Source organism: Prionailurus viverrinus, chromosome F1 (assembly GCF_022837055.1).
Source record: "Prionailurus viverrinus isolate Anna chromosome F1, UM_Priviv_1.0, whole genome shotgun sequence".
Lineage (NCBI taxonomy): Eukaryota > Metazoa > Chordata > Mammalia > Carnivora > Felidae > Prionailurus > Prionailurus viverrinus.
Genome location: NC_062577.1, coordinates 57,880,410 through 57,891,079, shown reverse-complemented (window position 1 = coordinate 57,891,079; position 10,670 = coordinate 57,880,410). Strand labels below are relative to the sequence as shown.

The following is a 10,670-nucleotide window of genomic DNA, read 5'->3' as shown; positions in this document are numbered from 1 at the left end:
AACATGTATGGGGCAAGGGTTCTTCTAAGTGCTTCTATATACCAGCTCATTTCGTTGTGACATTAACCCTATCGCAATGACCCTGTGAGATGGTTACTATTATTATCCCCCTTAGATAATGACACTGGGGCTTCAGAGGTTAAGTAACTTGCTCAACATTACGCAGCTGGAAAGACCAGAAATGAGACCAGCTGTGTCTGACTGCAAACTCTTTCTCCCAATGAGCAACAAGTACTGTCTCTCAGGACTTTTTTTTTTTTTTAATGTTTATCTATTTTTGAGAGAGAGAGACAGAGTGCAAGCAGGGGAGGTGCAGAGAGAGGGAGACACAGAACCCAAAGCAGGCTCCAGGCTCTGAGCTGTCAGCACAGAGCCCAAAGCGGGGCTCAAACTCACAAACCATGAGACGATGACCTGAGCCAAAGTTGGACGCTCAGCCGACTGAGCCACCCAGGCGCCCCAGGAATATAAATTACCAAGAAGATCTTGGCAAAAGAAATCTAAATTGCAGTTTTTCACAATAACCTCTAAGATCCCCTGGATCTTCCCACAACAAAATGGACTGAGCACCTACCCTGACCGGCCCTAAGAAACCACAAAGAACAGGCAGGGTTAAGACGCTCAGGGAGCATCCAGTCTGGTTTGGCAGGGACACAAGTAATCAGGCCACCTCAGGATGGAGTGGAAAGTGAAGGGTGGACGGGGGATGCTAAGGGACACAGAGGAAGGGCACCTCACCCAGCGGGTGGTGCAGAATCCTGTAAGGTCCCCGTAAGAGGAGACGCGCGAGCCGAGGCTCAAAGGCTGGTTGGGATTGGCCAGGCCACGCGGCGAAGAGGGGGTGAGTAACGAGAAGACATTCTTAGCGACAAGAACTGCACATGTGAAGCCTGGAAGCAGGAGAGAGCCTGGCCTGTCAAAGCTGGAAAACAGAGCCCACGGCAAGGAGAAGAGAAATAATATCGGGGAGAAGCAAGGCCAGGCCCCAGAGGGCCTTCTTCATTCCTGGTGTCGCTCCAGGTTACGACAGGCTATACCGCAGCCACACACAACCCCAAAGCTCCGTGGGCTTCAGTGTAACCAAGACTTATTTCTCACTCGTGCAAAGTCCGATGGGGGGAGGGAAGCCCCCCCCCCCAACTCTGTAACTACAGCTTCTGGAACATGGGCCTGGGAGGCCCCTTGCAGAAGAGAGAAGAGGTATCCTAAGCGTGTTGCTCTTAACTCCCTGGGCCTGGAAAGGACACGTTGCTTCCCCTCACATTTCACGCGACCCCCACCTTCACGGCGAGCAAAGGTGGCCTGTGTGCCAGCAAGACGCGATGCCACGGGAAACAAAGTACTGTGTCCACCCCACCACGATAAGGAATTCGAAACTTCCCCCGTGCGCTCAAAGTTTTAAGCACGAGAATCGCATGGTCCAGTTGGCATTTTGGGGAAGCTCGCTCTGGCTGTAAGGTCAAGAAGACAGAAGAGGGAGGGATGACAGGAAGCAAGGGGACTAGGACACCTGCCGTATCCTGAGCAAGCCGGGAGGGTGACAGAGCAGGGACTGTGGCAATACACACAGAACTGGATGGGTTTAAGAGCTTTGTCAGAGGTAGAGTTGACAGAATTCCAGGAGTGGGAGGTGGCAGAAAAATGGGTAGAGGATTAAGAGAAAAGGGAGTGAAGGAGGGGCCCAAATTTCTGACCTGGACAGCTGGTGGCCGTGGCCGGAAGAGCCCTGGGCACTGAGGCAGGGAGAACGAGTCTGTAAAAACGGGCAAAGATAGAACCTGAGGGGTGGGGAGGGGCACGTGTGGAGCCACAGGGGCAGGATGGGAGGGTAAAGCCTGATTCTCGGCAAAGGGAAGTCAGGCAAAGTGCCTAAAACTGAAAAAAATCAAAGACAGGATCAATATAACCATATTCTTTGGTGATATCAAAAACACAAACGAAAAAAATCAGCCAAAAGCGTTTCATGCGTCTGCCTCTAGCGAGTAAAAAAAAAAAACAACACAAGGAAATGATGGAAGACTGCCACTTTCCATAACAAATTTTGTAGAACTACAACTCTTTAAATAAACTATGTACATATATATTTGATTACAAAAAATGAGTGTTTCTTTAAAAAAAAGACAAGACTGGGGCGCCTGGGTGGCTTAGTTGGTTGAGCATCCAACTTCGGCTCAGGTCATGATCTCACGGTCTGTGGGTTTGAGCCCCACGTCCGGCTCTGTGCTAACAGCTCAGAGCCTGGAACCTGCTTCAGATTCTGTGTCTCCTCTCTCTCTGCCCCTCCCCCACTCATTCTCTCCCTCTCTCTCTCTCTCCCTCCCTCCCTCCCTCTCTCTCTCTGTCTCTCTCTCAAAAATAAACATTAAAAATTAAAAAAAAAAAAAAAAAGACTGGCTGCTGCAGGGTGTTGCTACCTTCAAGAGGTGTCCACCACTTTGCACAGAGGGGTGTCCACCAGGATTTCAAAATTTTTTTAAAAATTTTTAACATTTATTTATTTTTGAGAGACAGAGAGCACAAACAGGGGAGGCGCAGAAAGAGAGAGGGAGACAGAAGCCGAAGCAGGCTCCAGGCTCTGAGCTGTCAGCACAGAGCCCAACGAACCATGAGATCATGACCTGAGCCGAAGTCAGACACTTAATCCACTGAGCCACCCAGGTGCCCCTGTCCACCAGGATTTCAAAGGGCAACATGCCGGGGAGGGGGCTCTTCCTACTTCCTGCCATATGTCATCATTCATACTGTGACCCTGAACTTGATTCTCAGAAAAATCAGAGAGGGCTTTCTAAGGAAGACCATGTTTGACCTGGCTCCTGAGAATCACAGAATTTCCAAAAGGAAGGAGCACTTCAGGTGGGTGTTAAAGGTGAAAGCCTGGCAGACAGAGAGAAAGATGTTCTGGAATGACAGTAGCTCTGTTTGGCGGCCCAGAAGGCAGATGCAGTGCTCTGGGATGGAGACAGAAGAACAATTAGGTGGCTAATGGCACTGTTTGGGGCAGGGTACTCGCAAAATGAGGTCCGTGGGCCACCTGCATCAGGGTCCTAAATATCACTCAGTGCTTCCATCTTCAGGAGGGGGAATCTACATTATAGTATGTTTTCTGGGTGAATCCTGCACACCACTAAAATTTGAGAAACACTGGTCTAGCGGGAGGAGATAACATCTTGAAATAAAATAGTAACAGTTTGAATGGAAAGGAGGAAACAGTCATCAGACCGAGGGCCTCTTGGATCCAGAACTGGCCTCTGCCAGCAGTCAGGGCACCTGGCCCCACTGCCTAAAGAAGTGTCGATGATAGGGAGCCAGCAACACCCCACACTTCCTGCCCACCACCTCCCGCCATCGCTGCCTCGTAAAAGGACCTCCACTCCATACGATACGGCGTGAAAAGTACTGACCTCCAGTCTCAGCTTTTCCACTATGTGTGTGTTTTAACAAGTCATTTCATTGCTTGGGTCTCGGTTTCCTCAACCGTAAAATAGGGTGGTTAGACTAGATTACCTCAAAGGCCACCTCAAATCTAACCTCCTGAAAACAACTATGGATGATATTCAGAATCTAAGAGAACTGAAAAAAAAACAAAAAAAACCAAAAAATAAGAACCCCAATAGAAAAATTGGCCAAGAATATGAACAGGCAACTTATAAAAGAAGAAACTCAAAAAACTAACAAGCATATAAAGAGGTGTTCACGCCCGTTAATAATCAGAAAAATGCAAATTAGAACAATGGACTTCATACTTATTAGATTGGCAAAAAATGGAAAGCTGGATCACGTCTCGTTTGGCAGGGATGTGGGGCTACGGGGACCCTGGTGCGCCCCTGAAGGAGCACAGTCGGGTAGAGACAGCCTGGAGAGCAATCTGGAACTACTTAAGCCAAATTAAGCGTATGCCTCCCTGTGACCTAGCAAGTCTGCCCAGGCCCCTGTGTGTCGCCCACAGAAACGATCACACAGGCCTGTGATGGAACCCACATGAGGACATCAAGTGCAGGAGGCTGGATGAGTGAGCAGGTAAAATTTATAGAGTGCTACAGAATGGCACAAGCAACTGACTAGCTGTCCATTTGGCAACACGGCTAGGTCTTGAAAACAATGCTGAGTGGAAAAATAAGGGGGGGGGGGACCCTAACAATACTCTATAACCCTGACAGCACACAAGTCCTTACAATGTCCCACAAGGCCCTAGATGATCTTCCTCCTCCCCCTCCCCCCACATTCCCTCTACCTCCCTGACAGCACCCCTGTCCCCAGTGCTCACTCTGGCCCAGCCTCACCAGCCACCCTGCTGTAGTCAACACATGCAGGATGGTGATGCTGCTACAGGACCTTTGCACTGGCTACTCCCTCCATCTAGAATCATAAGCATTCAAAATCCTCTACGCACATGCGCACTCACGCACGCGCGTGCGCACACACACACACACACACACACACACCCTTGGTCCCCCTTACTCAGCTCTATTTCTACCTCAGACAACAATCAAATGTAATAAGTGAAAGGTAGTAAGTACTATCTCCCCACTACCACCTTTTACTATGTGAGTGAGAATTTTTGCCTGTTTTGTTCGCTGATGTCCCCCAAGGCCTAGAACAGAGCCTACCATAAAAGAGGCACTTAATACATTTTGTTGACTAATTGAATGATTACAACACCATACCACTCACACACATGTCAAATGCAATTTTAAACACATTCACTGGGGCATCCAATTCTTGATTTTGGCTCACGTCGTGATCTCACGGGGCATTACTTGAGCCCCGTATCCCTGCTTGAGATTCTCTCTCTCCCTCTCTCTCTCTCTCTGCCTCTCCCCAACTTGCACTCTCTCTGAGAATAAATAACATTTAAAAACAAAATAAATAAATAAACACATTCAATGAATATCATTCAATGAATGGTGAGTGAGAATGAGGGTTAAAGGATATTAAATTTATTTTTTTTAATGTTTGTTTTTGAGAGAGAGAGAGAGAGAGAGAGCATGAGCAGGGGAGGGGCAGAGAGAGAGGGAGATACAGAATCTGAAGCAGGTTCCAGGCTCCGAGCTGTTAGCACAGAACCCAACACGGGGCTCAAACTCACAAACTATGAGATCGTGACCTGAACCCAAATTGGACACTTAACCGACTGAGCCACCCAGGTGCCCCAAGGATATTAAATTTAAAAAGGGAAGGGCTTAGCATGGAAAGACGATGAGAAGGTGCCATTTAGTGAGGAGTATGGGTAATTTAGGCTTGTGTAATTGAGATTAACACAGGGAGGTGACATCACTGTCCACTCACCCTCCCCTCTGCCCATCAGCACATCTGTTGAGAGTTCCCCTTCTTGTCAGATCTTTGCCTGAAAAAACCAAGCCCTGGCTGTGGGGAAGGGCCCTCTGTTCCATCTACACAGCTGCCGTCTCTGAGATTTCAAGGTCACAACAGAGCTGAGGATACCTCGTGGGCAACAGTGCACACAACCACACCCCTCCCACCCCCGGCTCCTCAGTTTCCCCAAACAAAAGCTCTGCCTGAGGAGGAGGGGACTGGGCTCCACCCAGAATGGTACCTCAGACTGTAGAGCGAGTTCCAACTCACAAAGCCTTTCTGCAGCCTTGAAAGATCTTACTGTCCCATTGTATGAATATGAAAACTAAGGTTTAAAAAGGTTAGCAGTCATCCTATGTCACCTTGTTAGTGCCCGGCAGGACCGACATGTGCAGCGACCAGTTCTTCTTGACTCCGTGTTTTGTGTTTTCACTACCAATATCATCTGTCGCTCGGTGCAAAGAAGACGGCCCTGTTAGGGAAACCGACAAAATTAATTCTTCCAGATTTGATTTTGCATGATTCTCCCATCAGCTCTTTCCTGTTGCTAACCGCTCTTTGTCTCTAGGATTCAAATTCAAAACCTGTGGATTTGATACAGGCAGTCTGAAAGCTAATGTTAGAAAATAAGGCCAAACAGATCATCTATTACTATTAAGAATAAAGGATTTAAAAGGATTATCTGCTCTTTGCAAGCCGCCAGACGGGTGGAGACAGCACACTGGCAATCCACTCTGGCAAATAAGTTCTGATATTGCTGGGGGGGGGGGGGGGGGTTGAGGGAGGACCCAGTGGGAATCTGGGGCGATCTGAAGGCAGTGCTGGGTGGTTGACAAGGATCAGATTAGGAAAGGGTGCAGCTAACTGGTTTCTTAAGCAGACCAATTATTTAGGCCAAGAGATTAATACTTAAGAACAATACAGTCTGGGGGCACCTGCATGGCTCAGTTGGTTGAGCGCCTGACTTCAGCTCAGGTCTTGATCTCATGGTTCTTGGGTTCGAGCCCTGCGTCAGTCTCTGTGCTGACAGCTCAGAACCTGGAACCTACTTTGGATTCTTTGTCTCCCTCTCTCTCTGCCCCTCCGCCCTTCATCCTCACTAACACGTGCTCTGTCTCTCTCAAAAATAAATGAACATTAAAAACATTTGGGGGGGGGCACCTGGGTGGCTCAGTCAGTTAAGCGTCTGACTCCAGCTCAGGTCATGATCTCGCGGTCTGTGAGTTCAAGCCCCGAGTCGGGCTCTGTGCTAACAGCTCAGAGCCTGGAACCCACTTCAAATTCTGTGTCTCCCTGTCTCTCTGCCCCTCCCCCACTCATGCTCTGTCTCTCTCTCCCTCTCTCTCTCTCTCTCTGTCAAAAATAAATAAACATTTTAAAAAAAATTTAGTTAAAAAAAAAACACAGCCTGGGGGCATCTGGGTGGTTCAGTTGGTTGAGCATCCAACTTCAGCTCAGGTCATGATCTCATGGCTCATGAGTTCGAGCCCCAAATCAGGGCTCACTGCTATCAGCGCAAAGCCTGCTTTGGATCCTATGTCCCTCTCTCTCTCTCTGCCCCTTCTCCTGCTCACGTGCTTTCTCTCAAAAATAAATAAAACTTTTTTTTTTTAAAAAAAAGAACAATACAGTCCGGTGTATGACTTGGGGTCTACTTGGATGCCCACTCACTGAAGTGACCATAGGCGCGTTCCCAGTCAGCAAGGTGGATAAGAACAGGCCTGATCCTTTGATCTGGTCTCCCTCAGAAGTAGTTCATGGCTTATAGTTCTTCACCTCACTGAACCTGGCCCATACACGTGGGTACACTTGGTGGGAGCTCTATAATCCTCTCACTGAAGGCCATGTGATTACGGCTTTACACTGAAGCCCTGAAACCTTGCAAGTCTCCTACTAGGAAGCCTCTTTGGGATTACCAGTTGTCAGTGAAAATCCGTTTAGGCTGATCTCTTCTCAAACCCTCATCCCCACCCAACAAACAACACATAAAAAGAAATCAGACTTAAGGATCACTGTTATAGAGGCATTGAGATATTTCCTCATGAGCTGCGTGGACCTTGAACACATTGTAATCTCTGTCACTCTCATTTTCCCTCAAGTTAAAATGGGGATTAAACTCGTGTGTGGTCCTAAAATTTAGAGATTATTTCTATGAGGAGCTAATACCCAACCCCTGGCACAAAATAAGCCTTTGAAAAATGGTACCTTCAGGGAAAGATAAGCCATCTTAGCCACCACCCCTCCCCTCCACCTTCATCCCACCCCCCCATCCCCCCCACCCGACCCCTCATGGAAACCTTCCCTTTCAGATGGTACTCGGACAATCTAATGTTACCTGACACCTACCAGCTGCATGACCTTAAACAAGTCATTTGCTCTCTCCAGGCTTCAGTTTTGTCATTAATAAAAATAAAGGCCATGGACCAGAGGTATCCCTGCCACCTCCCAATTTTGATGTTTGTGATTATGAGTTTTAGTACAAAAGAGCTCTACGAGCAGCGAATTTTGATTTCTCTAAACCTTACAGATGGCTTGTGCGTAGTTTTATTTAAGCTCAAAAGAGAAACAAACAAACAAAACAGTGTCTGGAGAATGAGACAGAACTCGGCCCTCAGACCTTGAAACCCAGGCAGAGATTCACGTAAGCAAACAAGAACACAAGATGCATTCAATTCGCATAAACTGTGGTCATAGAAGAGAAAACAAACCTCTCAGCCTGGAGATGCTAGGGAGTGCTTCAGCAAGGAAGAGACTTCTGAGCTGGGATTTCAAGGATGGAGGTCAGGGTAAAAACATTTCAAACAGAGGGAAGCATGTGCAAAGTCCCCAAGAGAGGTGAGGGCGTGACACATGGAAGGATTCAAAAGGGGAGAACACCATAGCTACAGTATAGACAAGAGTGCTGCAAAACAAAGTGCGAGAGACAAAAAAAGCCAGATCATGCAGGACCTTGAGGGCTATGGAAAGACAGGAAGTCACTGAAGGGCTGTAAGCCCAAGGCAGATATGACCAAGTGTGAATCTTTGAATTTTTTTAAATGTTTATTTATTTCTGAGACAGAGAGAGACAAAGCATGAGCAGGGGAGGGGCAGGGAGAGAGGGAGACACAGACTCCGAAGCGGGCTCCAGGCTCCAGGCTCCTAGCCGTCAGCACGGATCCCGACGTGGGGCTCAAACCCACGAACTGCGAGATCATGAGCTGAGCCGAAGTCCGGCGCTTAACTGACTGAGCCACCCAGGCACCCCAAATGTAAATCCTTTAAAAAGTGACTCTGGCTATGGCTGTCGTGAAGAAATCAAATTAGAAGCAGAAAGCAAGGATACAGGGAGACAACTGGGGGATACTGCAAGAGTCCGGATGAAGGAGGATCGTGGTTTCCTGGTGGCAGTGGGGACGGAGAGAAGTAGATGATCAGAGAGGCCCTTAGGAGGTAAAGACAGGGAATTGGCAAAGGACTGGATAAGACAGCGAGGGAGAGGGAGGTAGCAAGGATGAATTCCAGGGCTCGATGTCCACAACCGGCTGGACGGTCCGGTCCTATTAGGGACGCTTAGAGTCACCGGAGCTGGGTTTTATTACCTTGAGATTCATACGGCAGCACAGGAGAGACGCCAGGCTGGCGATATGAGTGGACAGTTCCGTGGCATCTCAGTTGCAAATGTTGACACAGGATTCCTCGGTGAGAAGTCTGCTGAAGCCAGAGTTCCGTATGAGATTACCTGGAGAAAAGAGTGTCCAAGGAGAAGAGAGGCCGAAGCAAGCCCACGTTTAGATGAGTAAAAAGGGATGAACGGCAAGTGACTGAGAAGAATGAGAAGGAGGAAGAAAAACACAAAAGTCTTTTCTCAGACTCTGACAAATTGTTTTTCATTGGCTCTGCTTTTACAAAGAAAACCTGAAAAAGCAAGCAAACAAACCGCCAAAGCCAAAGGGAAAGATTAAAAATAAAGAAGCCCGGCTATTCCATGTATATAATGATTATTCCTCAGATTACCAAGAATTACCCCAAGAATTGCCAAAATTCTCACTTCTTAAGGAAGATTGTTTATTTATTTAGAAAGCCCATGCCATGCTTCCCTTTAGGCAGATTATACTTACCCATCAATTGACTTTGGCCTTGGCCGTATGACAATGGATGTGGGCAGATGTGATACACACGATGTCCAAGCAGAAACTTTAAATATGCCTTACAGATTGGCTCCGCTCTCTGGAGTTTCTGTCCTTCACCATGAGAACAGCATGTTTCTTCAGCTGGGATCCCGAGGTGAGAGGACACAAAGCAGAACATAACCCAGGGAAGCCCAGGAAAGGCAGCATTAATTCAGCCCTCAGATAACATGAGCCAGAAATTAAGTGTACGTGATTTTCAGCCACTGAGCTTTGGGGGCTATTTGTTACTGCAGCAAAAGAAGACTAATGCACTTGTCCATAGTGAGATTTCTTTACAATTAAATCTAATCATGTGTAACTCCAGTAGAAAGAGCAAAAGGACTCTCTTTGTCTAGAACATATTACATATCTGCCACTAATAAGCAAAGTACAGACTTTGTCTCATTGTAATCATCATGGCAATTATTTGCACCATGTTACATGAACAAACTGAGGCTCAGATCATTTAAGCCCATTTCCCACGATTGCAAAACTAGCGCATGGTGGAAATGGAACAAAAATTCGTCTGATTCCAAAAGCCTGTGCACTCTCCATGTTGCCATATTAAAGGATTTGCTAGAAAGCAGACCCAGATCTCCTGCGTGGGAAGCGAGAAAAAAGTGGTGACCCATCCGTGTAGGCTCAGGTCTACTCGCATCTGTGGGTACATATGCTGCTGTTGAGCAAGCCCAGAGGAGCCAGCTAGAGGACATCTGTAACCCTGAATCTGAAATTTCACATTGCCACAAACTCCACCTTCCTCTCACCAGTGCTATCACCGCTGAGAAAATGGAAGCTATAAGGTGCAACTCAGAGCTCAAGTCAGATCACAATAAACATTGGGAACAAAGGTTGCCTTTCATCTCGATCTATATAGCCACGTAACCCAAGTGACTTTTTTTAAAAGCTCACTATGATCTGGGGCGTCTGGGTGGCTCAGTCGGTTAAGCATCCAACTTTTGGTTTCAGTTCAGGTCAGGATCTCACGGTTTCATGGGTTCGAACCCCATGTTGGGCTCTGCACTGACAATGTGGGGCCTGCTTGGGATTCTCTCTCTCTCTCTCTCTCTCTCAATCTCTCTCTCTCCACACCTCCCCCACTGGTGCTGTCTCTATCTCTCTCAAAATAAATAAGCTTTAAAAAAATATAAATAGGGACGCCTGGGTGGCACAGTCGGTTAAGCGTCCGACTTCAGCCAGGTCACGA

At 47.5% G+C, this 10,670-nt stretch overlaps 1 long non-coding RNA gene across 3 annotated transcripts in view; it reads right to left on the bottom strand.

The window, feature by feature from the left end:
• LOC125155859 (uncharacterized) overlaps nucleotides 1-10,461 on the bottom strand; it is a 45,864-nt gene extending 35,403 nt beyond the window's left edge. For 2 of the 3 annotated variants that reach the window (XR_007148380.1, XR_007148381.1), the window contains exons 1-3: nucleotides 9,413-10,461; nucleotides 8,894-9,033; nucleotides 5,676-5,785 (exon numbers count right to left, since the gene is read on the bottom strand). This is a non-coding gene — a long non-coding RNA (uncharacterized LOC125155859). Of the gene's footprint in view, nucleotides 1-5,675; nucleotides 5,786-8,893; nucleotides 9,116-9,412 lie in introns of all 3 variants that reach the window. The other variant, XR_007148382.1, reaches the window with a different exon arrangement.
• Between the last annotated feature and the right edge of the window lie 209 nt (nucleotides 10,462-10,670).